General features: G+C 50.7%; 1 long non-coding RNA gene across 1 annotated transcript; it reads left to right on the top strand.

The window, feature by feature from the left end:
• Window positions 1-12255: 12255 nt before the first annotated feature.
• On the top strand, window positions 12256-14273 carry LOC134479050 (uncharacterized). Its single transcript, XR_010052020.1, has 2 exons — window positions 12256-13558; window positions 14036-14273. It is a non-coding gene; the product is annotated as an uncharacterized LOC134479050 (long non-coding RNA).
• Window positions 14274-22374: the final 8101 nt, after the last annotated feature.

The following is a 22374-nucleotide window of genomic DNA, read 5'->3' as shown; positions in this document are numbered from 1 at the left end:
ACACACAGGTGAATCCAACTGGAGGTGTGAGTGCTGCTATAGGGTCACCCCAAGGGGGAGCAAGCAGGGACCATAACAACCATAAAGGGCAGCTGTCACGGCGCAGGGGTGTGGGAAGATACGGGAGATCAATGTGACCGTGTGCAACCACGGAAGAAAGCAAAGACGAGACCTGGCCTTTCTGTTGGGAGGCTGAACTGAAGAAAGAGGAAGAGCGAAGAGAAAAGCTGGAGAGAAAGGAAAGTGAAGAGACCATTCTAACAGTGGTGAGAAGGAAGACCCGGAGGAGGAGCGTCCAGGAAGACAGGCTGAGTGTTTGACACATGGGGGACAGAGTCTGTTTCCTCCCACCCGGTTTCTGAATGGAGGAAGAAAGCCTAGTTCCAGAGGCTGAGATACCACAGTGGTGGAGACCATCTCTGTCTGGGCGCAGCCATTTTTCCTGGGGCTGCGGAGGTCAGAGCAGAAACCAGAGCCAGGAAGAACACGGGTGACCTTCTCCCATGCTGACCCTAAAGGGACAAACTGTAAGACCCTGACCCTCGGTCAGTAATACTTACTTCGAGATGCCCCCAAAGGAGACACCAAGACGCAGATCGATGCAAAAGCAAGAGGTTGATTTTCCAGTGCGTTGGGGTCACCCCTCAATCAGCCCCTCAAGACAAGTGACTAGAAGGTGACCCCGATTGGCTATTACAAGCAGTTTTTATAATTTTTAGGGGCACAGGTTACCTCAGCAAGGTTACGGTTTAAACGTATTGGCTAAACATATTAACCTGTAAATCTATTGGCTATCAAGCATCAGTCGGTACATTCTGAGAATTTTCTACTCAAGAATGTTCCTGTGGGTGGAGAATGGAACTCAGCCTAGCCTCAACCTGAGACAGGAAGCTGGAACCTGGCCTAGCCTTGCCCCAAGGAGGGTCCTTCAAAACCAGGAGTCACTGTCTCTAATGCTAGGGATGGAACCAGGAAGTGACACAAACAAGTCACATGACCTGCCTCTCAGCTCTACTCAGGCCTCTCGGCAGATCTTTGGATCAGTCCCTTCTCCCTCCAAACCTGTGTCTCCCTGTGGTCTGTTTCCTACCCCTAGTCCCTTCTGGTCAACAATGTGGACGTTCCTGCTTCTTTTCCCTGTCTCCTCTTCTTCCTCTAGCTCCGAGGCTGGCCCCAGGGGCTTCCATCTTGCCCCTTACTGCCTAAGAATTTAGCATCCACTTGGCTTTTAACTCTGAGCACCGGACCCGACCAGTTACCTCATGCTGAGTAACAAGACTCCAAACTTCACTCCTGCCTCTGAGACCACTGGCAGACCTAGGGGAGGGCTATGTGTGGCCACCACTCCCTTCCAGATGTCCTCCCAACCTCTAGGGACTCCGTTTCCTATAAGGCCTCTGCAGAAGAGTGGAGTATGGCAACCGCTTTACAGAGCAAGATTGAACTTGGCCTTTGTCCTGCTGAAGCCTGGTTGTGAACCGGGACTGCGGCCTTCTCCTCTGGTACCCTCCGAGGTACCTAGCTCAAGATCAGCACCCCGTAGGTGTCCTGTAAGTGAACACATTGCATGTGTCAGCCAGATTTCCTTAAAAGCCACTGGCAGGTTCGAAGGGATCAACCTGTGAAAAGAAAATCGTGCTTTCTCTTGTCTCACCGTTTCAGAGGTCTCAGGTGGTGATGATCCACTGTCATTCTTGCTTTGGGCCTGTGGTGTTACATCGTGGAGGGAGTATGTGGTAAAACTGCTCATTTCATGGCCAGGAAGGGAAACAGAAGAGTGTTCTGCAATTGTCTTTGAGGTTGAGGACTTCACAAGAGGTCCCATCTCTCAAAATGTCTGAAGCTTTTCATGGCCCACACTGAGTGCCAATCCTTTAAGGCAGGAGCCTTTGGTGTCTTTGTGCAACCAACCAAGCAAACAAACGAAAGCACCACACTTGGAGTTAGGATTCTGCAGGAGGAAGTGTCCCTAAGGGCTGAAGGAGAAGCTCCCAGGCACCACGAATGGGTGTCTGGGATAATTCCTGTCCCTTCCTCTGCCTGTCCCCACTGTGGCTCCCAGCACACTCACCTGTCAAGTGTCATGTCGAAGCAGACAGCAGCTTAGAGAAACTGTTTACAGCTTAAGGTCATGTATCGTCCTATCCTTTGAGCCTTAATTAACCAACATGGAGAGAGCCACACAAATATCATGTCTCCGACATGAACCCTTCTACAAAGCTGCCAGGGGAGATCAACGCCACCCTGGTCTCCAAGAGCCCAGCCCTCTCCTCTGCAAACGCGCCACTCCTCCCCTGCCTGCTGCAGCCTCATCACAAGCTGCCTGCTTAACGGTTCGTTCTTCACACTTGATACAGCCCCAAAGGAAACAGTGTAACAACACGACGGGCCTCCCATCAGACAATAATGGAGAGATATTTTTATTCAGATTTTTTTTTTACAACTCAAAAACAAAAGTCGGAGACTGTTTTTCAGCCAGCAGACCCTGAAACCAGCCCTCTGGGTCGGTCATGGAATTCCTGGAGCCACCAGGGAGGGACTTGCTGATTGTGCATCCTGACAATCAATTAGAATCATGTTAAATGCCAGTCCAGTCTAGCCCAGCCGCCTGTTATTGACAGTGCTGCGTCCCACATCCTCAGGGATCGTTAGCAAGGAGCCAAGACAGGATGTTTGGGAGAAACAGCAAGAAGTGGCCCCAGGGAAAAACACAGGCATTCCGAGGCAGCCCACGCATGACCACAGCACCACATGAAAACATGCATGTGTCTGGCTTCCCAGGCTGATCCACTCTGCCCTCACATGTGACAGGGTTCCTGTTTGGGGGGCGGGGGTGTTCTTTCTTTTTTTCTGTTTAACTTCCTGTGCATGGACAAGGACATGTGTGTACTAAATTGTGCGTGCGGATGCCAGAGACAATTTGTAGGAGTTCGTCCTCTCCTTCCAGCATTTAGGTCCTGAGAACCGAACTCAGACAGTCAGGCTTGTCAGCAAAACCTTTACCCACTGAGACATCTTGCTGGATCCTCCCCAGAGCTCCAGAAACAATCAGCGGGTATAACCACCTCCCATGATGGGATGGATTTCCAAAGCCCTTCACCAACACTCCAGTAACAACGACTCCCAATAAATCCACTGGGTCACTAAGCTAGACTGGAGTTTCTTTGGCTACGCGTCAGGGTGCTTTGTGAAAACAGCTATAAGAGTGTCTCTTCCCAGATGAAAAATGCCCTGAGGACAACAGGGTGGCTGGTGAGACACCCAGACCCCAGGCATCTCGACTCAGGTGAGGTGAATTAAGGAGGCCCCAGCTACCCCTGCTGACTCACATGCCTCCCTGGCCCCACTCCCCAAATCCCGGGTTCCCCCCACTTCCAGACTCCACCCACTAACTTCTAGGTCCCACCCACTTCTAGGCCCCATCCCCGCCCACTTCCGGAACCCACCCTCACTCCGGAGCCCCGCCCCACCCACTCCTAGCCCCACCCACCACTCTTAGGCCCCAGCCCCACTCACTCCCAGGCCCCACTCCCACCCACTCACGTCCCCACAAACTCTATTTATTGCTCATCTGCTCACTTTTATACAAAGTTTATTGAGTACCTCCACACTGGAAAATGGAGCTGTTTAATAGCTGCAGCAAGTGATAAAAAGAAGAAAAAAATGACTTCCGTTTCCCCAGCTGTTGGAATGAAATTAGAACAGTTATATTTCTTCCTGCTAAATCCCCAGCCTCTGCCACCTGCAGGCCTGCTGCTCCTCCAGCAGAGAGCTGCTCAGCCTCCAATCCATCAAAGGATCACAGGAGTCAACAGAGCATTCCAGGGTTCCTGACTGCCTGGGGCAGAGGTGGTTCAGAAGAGGGTTTCCGGGGTGGGAGAGGTGGCTCTAGGGTTAAGCGCACTTGCCTGCCGCTTTTGCAGAAGACCCAAGTTTGGTTCTCAGCACCCACGCTGCAGCTCACAAACATCTGTAACTCCAATTCCAATGGATCCAATACCATCTGCTGGTTTCTAAATACTCTCTATAAACAAACAAACAAACATCTTCATAAAAGAGGGGTTTTTAAAAAAGCGACTGCCCTATGAGAACACCGGACCAGAAGCAAAAAGGGAAGGAAAGTTCTCTGGAAAAATTTAGAGACAGCATCTGAGAACAAACTTCTGGAAGACTCGGCGTTCCCTCGCCTAGGTCACGCCAGGCCGTGTGCAGTCTTACATCTACGGCTGAGATCTGTCATAAGGGGGAGTCCAAGGTATGCTGGAGGAGGACGGAGCTGGCGAGGAGTAAGAGGTGTTTCCAGTCCTTTGGACCCGGTGACAGCCAGTCAAGTAAGCACCCAGCAACTTCAAAGTTGAGTATGTAACTTCCTTTTCCTCCACTGCTGTCTCAAAGCTCCCTCTCGCAGCCATCTTTCTAGAAAGTTCTAACCATCCCCTTTCCCCCATAACAACCACTTACCACCACCTGCTCCCTGGGAGCAGGAAGCCTCTTAACTCTACAGTCGCTCAAACATCAATCATGAAGGCAGGAAGTGAGCACTCTATCAAGAGCTCCCGCGGCCTGCTTGATTTTCCTCTAGACTCTGAGGATCCATCCTTCACCCAGCTGCATCACCGTGCTGCTCATTAAACAGCCACTGGCCCCGCCCCTGACCTGACTCCCCCTTCTCCCCGCCCCGCACCCACGCCTCGCACCCTGCCTCGCACAGGAGATTCTAGAGGGCACGGCCTACTGAGTGCTGTTCGGTTCTACAGGGTCTTGCCTCCCCACGGAGGTGTGCAGTCATGAGGGAGCTCAGGTGACCAGGTTCTCAAAAGCTGAATTCACTCTGAACATGTCCTTTTCTTCATCTCCCCGGGCTCATGGAGTGCCCACTGTCCCCTGAACTCTGCCCTTGAGGGAGGCTTTTCAGCAATGGCGTTTGCAGGCTGGTAACCGGCAGCGGCTTCACAGAGCACTGAAGCTAAATTTGAGCACAGGGCAGGTGACAGGACATCCCGGGTAGAGGGCATTTTGACCCCTAAAGACATAATGGCTCTCAAGAAAAGAGACTCCCGTGGAGATCCCAAATCGGGCTTATTACATAACGGAGGAAAGCTGTGTGTTCTGTGCTCGGCAGGGTGGGCATTGTGCTGAACCTTGAAGGAGCTCCTGTGTGAAGGAGCACAGAGATCATGAGCTGGTGCTGGGCAGGCAGGAGAAAAGAAGCCTCTCGGGGGGGCTGAAAATTGGCCCCAGCTTGGCGTAGGCCTGTAGCAAGTTCAGACCCAGACCTGATCTAACTTAGCCCCAAGTCCTTCCTTCCTTCCTGGAATGGCTGGATTCACGTTGCCCTGAGAGAGCCAGCAGTCATGGACCACACACTGATAAATAGCTCTGGTGGGCCCCCGTGCTAGAGAGCTTTGCGGACTGGACTTAGAAACAAAACACAGGATACAGAGTATCTTGTGGTAGAAAGTAGCCAGCTGGGGAAGAAAAAGGAGAAATGAGGGAAGAGAAGATGAGAATCCTCAGAAGAGGGGAAAGAGGAGGAAGATGGAGGGAAGGAAGGACAGACAGACGGACAGACAGGCCTGAGTGCCACACACAGGGAAGCGGCCTGGAAACTCCAGCTCTGAAGCTGTCTCTCCCTCTTTGCTCTGAGGGAAAAAGCCAACAAAATCCCTCTGAGGAAGAGCTAGAAACACATGCCCATCCAACTGTGGACAAAGCTCCTGCCAGCCAGAGGTCCCTGGTTCCTTTTTCCCCAGCAGTGGAGATACCAAGGGGCAGCCGCTGGAGGCTCTAGCCTCCTGCTGCACAGAAAGTGATTCTCTTCCTTCTGCCATACCTCTCTGATAACCAGCATTAAATCCCGAAAATGAGATGGAAAATGGAACCAAAGCGGGCACAGACATGTCCAGCTGGAAGCCACCCTGCCCTCCCCACCGCACATCCTGGTAAAAACTTTCACTCCATCCGGAACCCACAGAGAGGCTACTTGCCTTCCTAAACCCCTCGGTTGGTAGTCGAGACACCACACAGGTTTGTCCCTATTCGGGAAGAGGAAACTGAAGGGGCACGGTGGACACACAAGCTGTTTGCAGAGACAGAGAGAGTTCCCGCAAGATTCACTGGCTTACCATCCTGCTAGTGAGACCCTGTACTACACTGTACAGCGGCAGACTCCATCTGTTAGCCCAGACTGGTCCCCAAGCCAACTCTCTGTCCTGCACCTTCAGACCCACACAGTAAGGTGAACCTCTCTAGGTCAGAAAACCAGCCCCAGGGCCAGCAGCGGCTGTCCAGCCTCTGAGCCACTCAGTTTGCTCCACCACAAGGCTGTAGACCAAGCATGTTCTGTGAGTGCACCAGCCTCTCTGTAGGCTTAGACCCTGCTTCCCAAGAGTTCCTTCTCACTCAGCAGCTATTGGTTCAGTGTGAAGGGTATGATCCACAGAAGAGGAAAATCATGACCTTCAGGAAGAAGGTCATGACTTTCAGGGCTGCATGCAATGTCTAGGAACAATCCATCTGCTACAGGCAGCCGCCTCAGGCTCAGCTGTAAGGTTCCACACATTCTGAGGTACGCTCAATGGTGGCTCCCAATACTCAGAACCATTTCGGTTTTAACTGAGTCAAAGATCTTGTTGGTCATCTAGATTGTCCTGGTGGGCCTCAGAGCCCAGCCCCAGTAAACAGGGACTGCTTGAGACTCACAGGCGAAGGCAGTTGAAGAGGCCAGGTGAAGACAGAGGCAGATACTGGAATGATGGATCTAGGAGCCACAGCCACCAGGATCTGGTGGAAGTAGGATGAGCCTCCCCCAGAGCCTCCAGAGGGAGCCCATCCTGCGACACTTTAATGGACTCCGGCCTCCAGAGTCTCAGGAGAATGGCTCTCCACAGTTGTAATCGGCCACAGGCTACAACTGCAGGGAGCTCATGCCCGCTCTGTAGCAGTCCATCACACCACAGAGGTCTTCTGTGAAATCTGTCCCTGCTCCTTAGTTTGTACATGTGGTTTGGGCCAGGTAGCCAGGCTAGGTGACAGCACCCTCCCACCCTGTGATGGTTTGTATATGCTCTACCCAGGGAGTGGCAGGATTAGAAGGTATGGCCCTGTTGGAATAGGTGGGTCATTGTAAGTATGGGCTATTAATAAGACCCTCATTCTAGCTGCCTGGAAGCCAGTCTTCTCCTAGCAGCCTTCAGATGAAGATGTAGAACTCTCAGCTCCTCCTGCACCATGCCTGCCCGGATGCTGTCATGCCCCTGCTTTGATGATAATGGACTGAACCTCTGAACCTGTAAGCCAGCCCCAATTCAATGTTGTCCTTTATAAGACTTGCCTTGGTCCTGGTGTCGTTCACAGTAGTAAAACCCTAAGACACACTTGAATCTACACCCGGCTGGAGAGATCCCATGAGCTGGCTGCAGTCACACCATGGGGGGAATCGGGACAGAGGAGGTAGGGGCAGGGAGGCTGTTCCGTGATCCCCAGATCTCCCAGCACGGACTCAGCTGTGAGCAGCATGAGTGAAGTCAACTATCCCTCAGTTGGAGAGCCCACCATACTTCACCAGACGGCGGATGGCCTGGTGTGGACCCTGACTCTCAGCAGGGAGAGTGAGTCGGCACAGGGCTCCGGCATTAGCCAAGGGTGCTGTGGGAAAACCTCCTCTGTGTTCCTGAGATGCAGTGCTATAACAGCTGCTATTGCAGCCACATCAGGTATGGCCCTGGCCTGTGACTCAGCACAAAGATGGCAGACATGAGCTCAGTCCTGCCCAGAGAGACCTGACTCAGCAAACAGTGCAAGGCTGTAGCTTGGGGGCACGGAGGGCTAACTCCCCAGGCAAAGGGACCTAGATTTGATCCCTAAGCACTGAAAAGTGTGGGGTGGGGGTTGCATATCGTATATACATCTTGAGGGGTCCAGAGACCGATGTGCGCTGCATGACGCCATCAACCCGTCTTTCAGAGAAGTTCTCCAGATAATGTTTGTGTGCCAAAGATCACCAAGGTCTAGTGACGGAAACTGGGTGAGTGAAGGCACCATGGGGTGAAGTTTAGTGTCACAACAGGAGGGCTGGGTCTGGTGTTTCAGAACAAAAATCTTTGTTCCATACACCCTGGGTTTTTCTTTATTTGTTGAGGTTGACACAAGTGATGCTGCTTTGTGTCTCACAACTTTTACTGACATCATGTCCAGGGTGAGGAAGGCAGCCATCACCCCCAAACTTACATGGGGTACATAGACATGTGCACATGTGTCTGCTGTCTGTGCCTCTCTGTATTTGTCTGCACATCAATAAAGGGGGGTTCTGTGTGTGTGTATGTGCATGTCTGTGTGCATATGTATGTGTCTTGTGCATATGTGTATGCAGTTATGCATGTGTATACATGTGTGTGCCTGTGTGTTGCATGTGTTGTGTGTCTGGGTTCATGTTTTTGTGGGGGGGGGCACTCACAGCACCTAATCTCTCAACACATATTAAAATGGCCAATAAGGTTTCACTGGTATCAAGCCCTGAATTGGAGTAGACTTCTGGAGCTCACTTTATATGAACAGAAACTCCGTCCCCTGGAAAGTAACTCCCCTAGCCCCACAGCTGCCATTCTGTTCTCGGCTTCTGTGGGTCTATCTCAGGTGCTGTCTGCATAAGTAGCTGTCCACCAGCCTGCTTGTCTCAACTGACATCAGGTCCTCCACTGTGTCACCACAACAGTGGCATCATCTTCTTTCTTTGTTCTTTGCAATTGATTCCTAAGGTCACACTGCAGCCCAGGACCAAGGGCTTAGGTACCAGAACCAGCAGAGGCTTCACAGACCCTTAGATCTCAATCCAGATAGCAAGGTTCTGGAGGTGACAGAATCCAGACCAGAGACTTCCGAGTTCTACTCAGGGAAGAAAGTAAATTATTCTGGAAACAATGTTTCTGGCACTCTCTGTACTGGCTGGTTTTGTATGTCAACTTGACACAAGCTGGAGTTATCACAGAGAAAGGAACCTCCCTTGAGGAAATGCCTCCATGAGACCCAGCTGTAAGGCATTTTCTCAATTAGTGACCAAGGGGGGAGGACCCAGCCCATGGTGGGTGGTGCCATCCCTGGGTTGGTGGTCCTGGGTTCTATAAGAGAGCAAGCTGAGCAAGCCAGTAAGTAACATCCCTTCATGGCCTCTGCATCAGCTCCTGCTTCCTGCCTTGCTTGAGTTCCATCCCTGACTTCCTTTGGTGATGAACAGCAATGTGGAAGTGTAAGCTGAGTAAACCCTTTCCTCCCCGACTTGCTTCTTGGTCATGGGGTTTGTGCAGGAATAGGAACTCTGACTGAGACACACTCTTACACCCCTTACCCTCCCATCATTCCCTCCTATTCTGCCCCCACCCTGCAGCCAGATGGCCCCTTCTTTTGCCCTGGCAGCACCACATTGCCTACGTCACATTGTGCACAGGGACTGTACATTGTATACTCTAATAGTGAGGACACTTCAACCAACTCTAAATCTTACTGCCTAGACATCTGCTGTGACATTTTACCTGCACCCACCACCACCGACACCTTTGGTTTCTAGATACCCATAGAATAGAATAGCATGTGGCATGTGGTAGGTCCTCAATGAATGTCTGTTGACTGAGTGTATGAGTGTATGGACACATCTGTCTCATATACTGTGATGCTTTTGAAGTCAGAGTCCCTGGCCACGGAGGAGGGTCTGAAGGATAACTGCTCACTAAGGAACAGGAGACAGAATACACTCATCCACGCCCAACTCACGTGTCTGAAGAATGGACTCACACTCTGATGACCCTCAGTACCCAATGAGACTCTTGCCTAGGCTTCCTCTGATCACCACAGCAGCAAGTCCTGGGCTCAGAGGCCCCCACTCTCCACCCCTGCAAACTAAAGCAGGCCTCAGTTTCCTGATCAAGAACCCTGCTCTGAAGTATTCAGTCCCTCAGTTCAGAGACATCAGTGAGGGAAGGGAGTGAAGAGGTTTGGTCATCTCTGAGATGACAGCCAAGAGTCCCCAGTCTGCTTAGAACACTGGGCTCTTCCTCCTGGCTGATGTCCCAGAGGCCTCAGAAGTTCCTGGGAAGCCTAGTGTCATAATGTGTTCTCTGGATACACAAGGGAGAACCCAGCATCAGGATGGCTGTTCAATAGGGCTGGAGAATTCCAGATGATCCTCATGTGAAGTGTCAGGAGAGCCACCAGGGATGTTTTCAGGGAACTCCTATGATAAGATTAACCTAACATAAGCCAACACCTGCAGGAACCTGCCTCTCCCCCAATAAGACGCTGGCGTCTTCACCTCTGCCAATAGAGACCACAGAACCTTATGGGGACCTCTGAGCACCTTAGCAGGGTCCTGTGCAGACCTCATGGGTGCCTCACAGGGACCTCATGGAGACCTCCTGGGTGACTTTATGGTACCTTGTGAGACTTTATGAGTACCTCATGGGAACTCTGTGGGACTTCATTTTGCAGAGGTCTGGAAGTTTTCAGGCTACAAACCCAGAGAATATAAGCCGGAGGGGAAAGTATAAGCAAGAAAGGAAAGAAAAAGCAAAAAGGAAATTGTGCCTGTCCCCCACAGCCACAGGGATTGTGGAACAGGGGAGCTACTCCACAGATAGCAGCCACTTGTCCTTTGCTCAGGGAAGGATCTATGTCCCTTCCACTTCCCCCATCCAAGAAGACCGGGTAAAAAATAAACGCCATTGGAGAAGGGGGCTCAGAGCTTAACACTGAGCAGGCTGTCCCTTCAAGGAAGCTGCCAGCATCCTCAGACCTAACTGACAGTCCCTGGGCATCCTGTTCTTGGACAATGTGTAAGGCCACCTGCCTGAAATGCTTGCTCTGGCTGCTTTGAGGCTCACTGGTGTCAGAGGCACATCTGGTCCACATGCATCTGCTCAGTCTGCTCTCTGCAGACAGACATCTAATGCGGTGGTTCAAATCCACCTCACGACTCTCAATCCTCTGAGACCAGAGAACCACAGAGCTATCTTCTTCCGCCTGCACTGTGCTTGTGTGTTGACACTGCCAGCTTCCTCCGTTCAGACTTTCCATTTGGCCCTGGTTTCAATGCTACGGAAACATCTGGAGGAGACTCGGAGGCCTCCCATAGACCTTCCGTCAGACGCTTTAGACGCTTACGTTGTTAGCATGGGCTAATAAGAATGCACACCACCCACCAGGAGAGTCACCAATCATCAGCCAGGAAACACAGCCCTGCCACACTAAGAATCCAGGTCTCATACTACCCTGTCCCATCCCTCCACAGCTGCCCACAGTGCACCTCTCTGGGTTCTGTATCCTTCCCACCCTGCCCCTGAGACTCACCCAGATCTTCACACTGCACTGGGCTTCCCTGTCTTTCCAGCTTCTCCCATCGGAAGCTTTTCTTATGCTGTTTTCTTTCTCAGTCTCCCACTTTCAGAGTCCGGCACAGAGCCTTGTCAACTGCTCTCCTCTAAGCATGCCTGTAGTTCCTGACATCAGCCCAGCATGCCCTGCCTTACCCAGGCTGCCTGGTAAGTGTCAGTCTCCCTCACGGGCCGACGGGCATCAGGCATGCGGTGCTCCATTCTGGCTCCAGCTTGAGTCTCCTGCTCAAGGCTGGGCTCCGCCCTTCTCTATACTGTAATATTTTGCTTTTGTAATTATAGATAACATTCGAAGAAGACTCCAGTTTACCATCAATAGTCTGACCAAGGGGCTGGAGAGATGGCTCAGCGGTTAAGAGCACTGACTGCTCTTCCAGAGATCCTGAGTTCAATTCCCAGCAACCACATGGTGGCTCACAACCATCTGTAAAGAGATCCGATGCCCTCTTCTGGTGTATCTGAAGACAGCTACAGTGTACTTATATATAATAAATGAATAAATCTTTAAAAAAAAAAATAGTCTGACCAAGGCAGCCCTCACTTCTGACTCAGGACCCCGGTGACTTCCTGGCTCGTCCCTCTATGCCGGTGGGATTCTCATTATAGCGGGGAGGTTTGATTCCCACTCAACCCATGCACACATCTGTCACTGTGGAGCCCTGGACTTTACGCTGTTCACTGGGTCTATCACGCACTCCTATTGATACTTTGACGCCCCAATCATCGTGCCCCAGATTCAACAGCTGTGTTCCCAGCTGTGCTCTGCACCTCCTCGTGGATTTCAGCAGTATCACTGCATGTCCTTCCTTCTTCCAGATGCTCCCTCCACTTTCTACTTGCCCCCCACTCCTACCATCAACACACACACATACACACACACACACACGCACGCACGCACGCACGCACGCACGCACGCACGCACGCACGCACTGAGATGTGCCAGGTCAATCACGTGACACAGACCCTCGAGGGGTCAAGGTTGCTGATTGGCCCTAGAGTAGCCTCCTTTGGAACTGTGCCTGCTGGTTCTCATGTTGCTAGGGGAAGACTGACTCAATGACTCCACACTTCTGGTTTAGCATCAGGAAGACGTTGGAAATGGTTCACAGGCCAGGAAAACCTTTTCCCGGGCTCAGGGCTCTGTTAAAAAAAAAAAAAAAATCCAGAGCTTGGGGAGGCAGGGTGTTAGGAAAATCAATGCTTCTGCAGTGTGTGCTGACCATTGATTTTGGCAACCAATTTGGCGACCAATGGCCCTGCAGGACCAGAAAGCAAAATACATGGCACCCAGAGCTGTTTTCGGCTTCCTCTCTGTCTCCAAGACGAAGGAGAGGCTATGAGTCTCCGATCGTGGTCCTGGGGGCGGAGGGAAGAAGAAACCAACCCCACGCATGACTTTCTCTCTTCCTATTTCCTGATCACCATCCGCGGGCTGAGGGTCTCTGCGCAAATCCCAGGCAGTTCAGAACTGGGAGCCGTGAGTTACATAAGGTAATATTAAGGCTGTAAATCTTCCCAGTAGCAGAACCCATAAACCCTAGTTTTTATTATCCACTTACTGCACAGACCCTGGCTGTTCCTTCATCGTAGCACAATTATCCTACAATTACTGTTAGATTGTTAAGTAAATAGCGTGCCAGAAGCGGCAATTCCCGGGCTCATAAATATATAAGCAAACACCGGAGCGAGGCCCTGGAGCCATGGGAAGGAGGCGGGATAGGGTGCTGGATGCTGGAATGTGTGATATTCTCCTTCTGCAGATGGGTCCTTGGCAGTCACCCCCACACCCCCCGCAGGGCCCAGGGAGCTGTGGGCGACAGGACAGAGGATCTAACACAGGCCAGCTGTGCAGTCACAAACCGAGAGCGCTCCCCCTGGGCATGGGGACTGGGGAGGCAGGCGTAGCCTCCCTGGGCTTCATCCTCCCTTCCGGAAGTATCCGGTGGCTCCAGTATGAGCAAGTATCACAGGTGTGAGGTGAGGAGAAGGAAGCGCGCTCTCCTGGGTTTCTCGAAATGAGAACGTTCTCCTTGTCTTTCTCCATAACAATTCTAAACCAGGAGCTCCAAGTTCCTGAGGGCAGAGGCATAACAACGCAGTCACACTGTGGGAACCGTTCCGTCATGAGCGTCTTGCAAGGCTGCACCTGAAGTTGCAGAAATGGGCAATGGAGCCAGGTGGGCCTGACAGGGGATGGGGAACAGAAAGGAGCACTTTCATATTCTACTATAAAAGCCCATTTGGGTTCCGTCCTTAGAAAGGAACCAGAGCGCCCTCGTTACTAATAGCAACTCAACACACACGCACATGTACACACACACACACACACACACACACACACACACACACACACACACACTGCTAATGGCTTTCCTTGTTCTGTGTTAACTCCAGCACAGTGCTAACACCCGAAAGACTGTAACTAGTCTTCACAGGCCAAGGCCTGCCTGAGTCCAGACACCCGAGAATGGAGAAAGAGTGAAGGGGAGGCTCACAGGGAGGCAGGCCAGCTGACCGGCTTAGACCACCTGAGCAGAGAGGTGGGGCTGAGCTCCAAGGTGACAGACTGCCTTTGTTCCCCTCCCTGGGAGTGTACTGGATGGAGAGGGGATGGAAGGCAGCTTTTCTTAGGCTTTAACCCTCTGCCTTCACAGATTCCTGCCCCTCTGCCAGGTGCAACTTAAGGATTCAGTTCCTCTTCTTCGAGTTTTGCAGTCCATGGTTACAGGCATCATGGACCTCCGGTGTTCCAGTCAGTGTTCTGGGGAATTCTAGAACTCCCCAGAAACAAATTGGGTGACTGCCTCTGCATCAGAAGAGGGAGCTTCTGGGACTGCTGGCTGCATTCTGAATCTTTCTTTGTTTCTAACTTGTTTATTCTTGAGAATTTTATACAGCAGTACTGAGTGTTCATTACTCCTGCCTCCTCCACCTCCACCTCCTCCTCCTCCACCTCCTCCTCCTCTTCCTCCTCTTCCTCCTCCTCCTCCTTCTCCTCCTCCAACACCTCTGGCTCCCTGCTCCCCTTCAGTTTGATAGAGAGAGAGAGAGAGAGAGAGAGAGAGAGAGAGAGAGAGAGAGAGAGAGAGAGAGAAACAGACAGACAGATGTGCACATATTTAAAACCTACTGAGTCCGTTTGGTGTTGCTCATACTTGCCCATGTTTGGAGCTAAGTGTTGGGGATTAGATAATCCATCAGGAATGCAGCCACTGCTTGTCTGTAGCTCTACCTCCTGGGGTGGGGCCTCCTGAAATTCCCTCAGCTTTGTTGCAGTGATTGACAACCCAGAACGCAGAGAACAGTCAGTCATGGCTTGCCCAGCCTCAGCTATTATGTCTACAGCACAACCCGGATGCTTAAGGCTCAAGGGGAAAAAAATCACAGAAGAGGGGATGGGACCAGTGTAAGTCAGAGGCCCAAGACAGCTCCTGCTAGATGATGTCTTCAAGACATGACTGGGAAGCTGCTCCCAGGAAATCTCACTCTGCACCTTGACGGGCATCTTAGGCAGTGTTCTGCTGCTGTGCAGAGACACTGTGACCACAGCAACTCACAAAAGGAAGCACTTAATTGGGGCTTCCTTGTGGCAAGGAGCAGGGTGGTGCACAGGCAGACAAGCATTCGACATCCAGATCCAAAGGCGGCAGGAAGAGGGAGATTCTGGGCTTAGCATGGGCTTCTAGAAACCTCAGAGCCCACCCCCAGGGACTTACTTCCTCCAGCAAGGCCACACCTCCTAGTTTCAAGCAATGCCACTCCCTGGTGACCAAGTATTCAAACCTGGAAATCTCTGGGGGCCATTGTCTTTGAAGCCACCATAATAGGGACTTGGGGTGCAACCAGCAAAGAGCTTTGAGATTTAAAAGAAATCAAAATCTATTCTCAGTATTAATCCCCCACGGGGTGAGCACATGGTGAAGGCTTTCTCCCAACCTGAAGGCTGTCCACACACTGTTTCTTGTTTCTTTTGTGGGCAGAAGCTTTTCAGTGTCATGCAACCCATCTGTCGATTCTTGTTTTGGTCTCCTGAGCTATCAGACTCCTTTGCAGAAGGACTTTGCCTATGCCCAGGCCTCAGAGTGTTTGAGATCTCACACTGAGGTCACTTGGAGTTGATTTCTTACCACCATGTATGAGTTACAACAGCCCAATAATGGAACCATTCTAGATGCCTGACAACAGATAAATGAGTAAATGGAATATTATTTAGCCATAAAGAATAAGAAGAGGAGGAGGAGGAAGAGGAGGAAAAGGAAGATAAGGAGGGAGAGGAAAGGAAGAGGAGGAGAGGGAGGAAGAAGAAGAAGGAGGAGGAAGAGGAAGAGGAGGAGGGGGAAGAAGAAGAGGAAGAGGAGGAGGAAGAAGAGGAGGAGGAGGAACCCATTTGCAGAAAAGTGGTTAGAAGCTGAGATCAATGTTGTGTGAGGTAAGCCAGACTCAGATGGAGAAATGTCACTCGTTTTCTTTCATGTGTGGAAGCTCGAGAACAAAACAGAGGAGGAACATGGAAGAAGAAAATGTGGAAATACTAAAATGCAGAAAAATAGAAAGAGGGGCCTGATAGAGGGGAACAGGGAGTAAAAACGACCCGAGCAAAAGAGACCCATATATGGGGTTATCTGTCATAGGAAACCCTGCTGAGTACACGCAGAACACTCAGACTGTACACCATGTGGCAATCACACGTGGCCAAAGGGTGGTGGACTGACAGATGCAATGCATGGTTTCTTGTGGTGAAGCAGGCTCTCTCTTACAAGGTAGGCACCCCACACCGTCCGTGCTCAGTCTGGGGTGGGATGGGTCATAAGACAAGCAGGGCATTGCAGAGACCTGGAGAAACGCCATGTGGAATCCGGGCTTCAAGAAGATGTACTAAAATGACCCCAGGTGGGATGCAGGGGTTCGTGGCTCACTGTAGAATGTTTAGGCTTTCTAAGCAAATACTGAGGCCACAGAGATGTCAAGGGTCTCATTCTTATTGAAAGTGTTGTCACCAGCAGCTCAAAGGACCAAGCCACACAGGCCATAGTGGAAGAGTGAATAAGTGACCTGTTCCAAGGAAAACCCCAGGTTCCTGGTGGCTACCAGGACAAAGTGACAAGACCTGTGGTCCTAGCTTCCTCTGTGCCTCTCCTCTTAAGAAAAGACTAACACAGAACAAAGCAAGCAACACACACACACACTCACACACTCACACACACAGACACACACACAGACACACACACAGAGAGACACACAGACACACACACACAGAAACATACATTCACACACACAAACACACACACAGACATACACTCACACACACAGACACACACACATACATACACACACACAGACACACACACAGAGACAGACACAGAGACACACACAGACACACACACAGATACACACAGACACACCCAGACACACAGAGACACACCCAGACACACAGAGACATACACAGACACACACAGAGAGACACACACAGACACACACAGACACACATAGACACACGCACACAAACACAGACACACACAGAGAAATATACATTCACACACACACAGAAACATACATTCACACACACACACAGATACACACAGAAACATACATTCACACACACACAGACACACATGGACACACACATATACACAGACACACACACAGACATACACTCACACACACAGACACACACATACACAGAGACACACACACAGAAATATACATTCACACACACAGACACACACATACACTCACACACACAGACACACACATACATACACACAGAGACACACACACACAAGAAGCATACATTCACACACACACACAGACATACATTCAAACACATAGACACACACACAGACATACACTTACACACATACATACACACAGAGACACACACAGACACACAGAAACATACATTCACACACACAGAGACACACAGACACACACAGACATACACTCACACACACAGACACACACACATACACACAGAGACACACACACAGAAATATACACTCACACACGCAGACACACACATACACTCACACACACAGACACACACATATATACACACACAGAGACACACACACACAAGAAGCATACATTCACACACACACAGACATACACTCAAACACATAGACACACACACAGACATACACTTTCAAACATACATACACACAGACACACACACAGAAACATACATTCACACACACAGACACACACACAAACACACACAGACAGACACACACACACAAACACACACACACACACACACACACACACACACACACAGGTTCTGAGGATAGCGACCCCGCCCCCGGTGGTCCACTTGCTGACCTCCATCCAGATCCTGTAACCATGACAGGTGCTACAGCAAAAGGGACCCAGGTTGCAGATGGGCCAAAGGTCACTGGGCTGACCTTGAGACTACAGACTCTCCTGAGTTTCTGATAGACTCACTGTGAGCCACAGAGGGAGGCAGATGGGCCAGAGTCAGCACCAAGAGCTGACTCTGAAGATATAAGAGTATGCCCCAGCCAGGGCAGTATCCAGGAATGTGAGGAAACAGTTCTCCCAGTGGCCTCCAGAAGAAGCCGATCTCACCCACACCCTGACATTAGCTCCAGGAGGCCCACGTGGTCTGTCAAGCCTCACAACCAAGGTAACAAAGCAACCTCAGCTGGAGCAGCCATGCTTGCCACGGTGATTCTGAGAGCACCCAAACTAAATGAACAATTCTGAACCCTTGCGGCTTCCCTCCACCTGACCATAAAAAGGTGATCAAGGCTGGGCTCCTCCAGGAGTGTTCTGGCCCCTAGTGTCATAGTCTCAAATCCAGAGACCCAACTGCTGCCTGACAGCAGGCAGGAGCTTCTGTGGCATTCTATGCTCTCTCCTGGCACAGGCTCCCTCTGACCCCTGTGTTCTGGCTAAGAGGCAGAGCTGAACTCCCATCCAGATCTGTTTACAATGAACCCAACGACCACTAAGGCACAGAGAGTGGGGAAGGAAGGCACTGACTGCAATGACCTCCTCCAGCCGCTGCCTCGCTTCTGTTTGTGCTGGTTGTTTCAGTCGAATGTACGCCTCTTAAAAAATTCTATTTGCATTATCTTATCGAGCGATCGTTCCCTGGAACATCATAAAACAAACATTAATTAGGGCTCCAGTCGGTGTGGTCCCCTCCAAGCCCTCAGCCACACTGCAGGTCTTTCCATTCTGGGATCTGCTCTGAAGACAGTCAGACCAGAACTGAACAGTTCTGGAACAAGCAAGGCCCCTGTCCCCAGTGTAGAGCACCTCTGTGCAGCAGGAAAGGAGAAGGTCCAGAAGGAACGGGGACAGCCCCAGGTACAGACGCACCTGCCAGCAGACAAGTGCCAAACCCATGACATGGCCAGAGTGTGTATCACACCAAGTGACCTCTCTGCCAAAAAAAAAGATAACATACCCTCCGAGTCCAGTACAACCTTACACCCAGACACCGCCCTGCTCCAAATCCCCACCCGCTCTCCTAAGCCATGGGGTAGTTAGTACTCAGCACCCAAAGTTAAAAGCAACTTCAGGAAACACGTGTAGAACTGACAAACCTGGGGGCTTGCCTGGTCGTCTGTTTCCTCATCGTTAAATACAACACAAGATGGCCAGCTTAGCCTAATTTTTCCAGGGTCTCCCTAACAGGTCCTAGCTCTGACAGCAACAGCACCAATCTGGGGACTGGAGCCACACCCCCAACATCCCACAGTCCTTGCCTTATCACACTGGCTATGCTGAGTGAATAATGTGGGTGACTTCCAAGTGTACCAGGTTCAACACAGGCTTAGGTCACCTTCGTGTGGCTTCAAGGTTCATTCTAGAAGATACATGATCATAGGCAGAGCTGTTCAAATACTAAGAGGTGACAGCATAGACCGACCAACCCAGAAGGGGACATCTGTCCCTAGCCTGCCCTGAAGTTAGATGGTTCAAGCCTAGAGGCAATGCCCCACCCAGAAGAGAGGCTGCAGGCTCCAGGAAGAACCAAGGCAAGCCACCAGGGCAGATATGCAGGCTCAGCAGCTCTTGTCCCCTTGGTGATAAGATCTCACATGTGTAGTGGCACCAACCGAGTGCCTCTAAATGGGGTCCTGAGGCTCCACCCAAAAGACTGAACCACACTTGCCATGCACACTTGTCTAGCTCTCTGTCCTGGAGTCAGTTCCAATGCCGAGATAAAATACTCTGACAGAAAACAACTTAGGGGAGAAAGACATTTATTCAGGGTGACAGTCCAACATTTGTGGAAGACAGTGTAGAAACTTGAAGCAGGTAATGACCCTAAAGAACAGAGAGAAGGGACTGCATGCATGCCACTTGTGAGCACCAGGCCCATTTCTCCACTCCTATAAGGTTTAGTGTTGGGAGTGATGCCCTTGAAACCCTCCATTATTGATGTTAATATTATGGTTACAGTTAAGTATGACTGGGTTCGTGGAAAATCCCCAGCCAGCTGCAGAAGACTAATACGAATCTGGCGGTCAGGATGAATAATGATATGATAAAGCTCTGACCTTGCTGAGAAATACATCTGATGTCAAGATGCCCAATGTGATGACCTGTAACCTTTCTGAGAAACCAACATCCTGCTGACTAGTAGATATGACAAACTTGTGACCTTTCTGACATCCTGTTGACATCAGCTGACCACACGAATACTGTGCGCTTGGCCTGCGTAAATGTTTCCCACTTCCCCCCCCCCTTCTCTCTGTTACCCCTATAATGGTATAAATTCAGCCTTGGGAAAAAATAAAATTGTCGCCTTGATCAGACTCTTGTCTTGGTGTCCTTCTTCGCGTCTCTTGTCCCCCATTCTCTTCCAGGTACCCTCTGCACCCTTGTTGACACTTTAGGACTCCCTGCCTAGGGAATGGTGTTGCCCACAGTGGGCTAGGTCTTCTTACATCAGTTAACTTAAAACAATCCCCCATAGGCACACCCACATGCCAGCCTAATATAGACAATGAAGTGACTCTAGGTTGCATCAGGTTGATACTTAAAACTAGCTGGCACATTCTCTTTACTCTGAGTCCTGGGTTGAGTCCTGTAATAATTCTACACACAGGGTGCTTGGATGTTCTGTGGGGTGAGAGAGATCAATAAGGAGGATGCTGCCATGTCATCTCAGTCATGGCACCAGAGTCCTCCTGTCTCTTGTATGGTGGAAGGGGGTGATCTACTCTCCCAGGCTACCTGGCATCAAGCATTCTCCTAAGATGAGGGTTTCTTAGCAAACAGGGGGAGCGAGTCACAGGAACGCTGGCACTGGGTTTGGGGACCAACTTCAAATAGACCTTCATGAAACACATCCAAGGGACATCAGTCCCCCATCCGGGACAGGATTGGGTCCAGGGTTCTCTGCTTACTTCTGGAAATGGAATGGTTCTATGATAGTCACTTCAGTCCATGGCAGAATGGGGACAGATACCTCAAACACAGGGATGGAGGGGCAGTCTGTGAGGGGAGGTGGGTCCCTATGAACTCACAAACCCCTGGGTGGGAGAAACCACTCAGAAAGCTGTTCACTGGTCTCCAGGAAGCAGTACCAATCTGGAGAATGGGCATCAGTCCCTAGTGGTGAAAGCATTCTCCTCAGCTCTTGTGGTTTCAGGGATTTCCCCCTGGTCTGGAAAATAACAGGAATCACAAAATCCTCCTTTCAGGAAGCCACCCTCTCCCTTTCCCCCAGTGCCCATGAAACCCCTGCAGCCAATACCCAGTCGGTCGCCACTGACATCACCCCATAGCTCGGCCTCTGGGGCTGAGTTATTTTCACTTCTTTATATATATTTTTTAAAAGAGAGAAGCCGTCACCCGCAGGGTAATTGTCCTTTCACGTAATCCCATCTCTGATGGAGCCCGGCAGCCCTCACTTCATTAACAGCAAAGCCTCTACCTGAGAAATCAATTGCAACCAAAATTATAAAGACAAAAATCAATCCTGCGGTACATCCTGCCTCTCTCAGCATGGGGGTGTCCAGGGATCCCAGGGCTGGCTATAGAGGCTTCTGTCCCAGCCTCAGGAGCGAGGAGGACTGGCAGGAAGCCAGGGACATAGGACTGGGAATTTTGAATATCTCTGTAATGACACAAGCAAGCCACACAAGAGAGATGGCTATCCGCACACCTCAAAGCAACAGCCATTCTCTTGGACATTTATTAGGTAACTATTGTGTCTTAGCCAGGGTTTCTATCCCTGCACAAACATCATGACCAAGAAGCAAGTTGGGGAGGAAAGGGTTTACTCAGCTTACACTTCCACATGGCTGTTCATCACCAAAGGAAATCAGGACTGGAAGTCAGGCAGGTCAGGAAGCAGGAGCTGATGCAGAGGCCTTGGAGGGATGTTTCTTACTGGCTTGCTTCCCCTGGCTTGCTCAGCTTGCTCTCTTATAGAACCCAGGACCACCAGCCTAGGGATGGCACCGCCCACAATGGGCCCTCTTACCCTCAATCACTAACTGAGAAGATGCCTTACAGCTGAGTCTCATGGAGGCATTTCCTCAAGGGAGGCTCCTTTCTCTGTGATAACTCCAGCTTGTGTTGAGTTGACACACAAAACCAGCCAGTACATACTGTATGCCAAACCCTAAAGTTTCTCAACTTTTTAGGGAACTTTGTTCCCTAGAGGCTCTTGGGATGGGAAGGAATGAACACCTGTGAGATCCGAACTTGGCCTGCAGGAGGGGGAGAAATGGGGAAAGCATCATCCATAGGGAAGAGCTCAGAGTTGTGTCTGAACACTGAATAGAGGGTTGCTGGGAAATGTTCCTCGACAATACTGGAAGGGGGTGACACAGAGGAAGAGCTAAGTTGCCTCTCTGTGGTGACTGACATGCTTTCAGTGTCCTGACAGACAGACTCTGGCTCAGCAGGAAAGAGTCAACTATTTTCAGTTTCTGAGATCGGCTTTGGGGAAATAAACGTGTCAAACCAGAAAGAGCCACAGCGGTCCAGTAGCAATGCTCTCTTTAAC

The sequence above is a fragment of the Rattus norvegicus genome, chromosome 5, assembly GCF_036323735.1.
Source record: "Rattus norvegicus strain BN/NHsdMcwi chromosome 5, GRCr8, whole genome shotgun sequence".
In the NCBI taxonomy this organism is placed as follows: Eukaryota; Metazoa; Chordata; class Mammalia; order Rodentia; family Muridae; genus Rattus; species Rattus norvegicus.
This window is presented reverse-complemented; position numbering and strand designations above follow the sequence as displayed.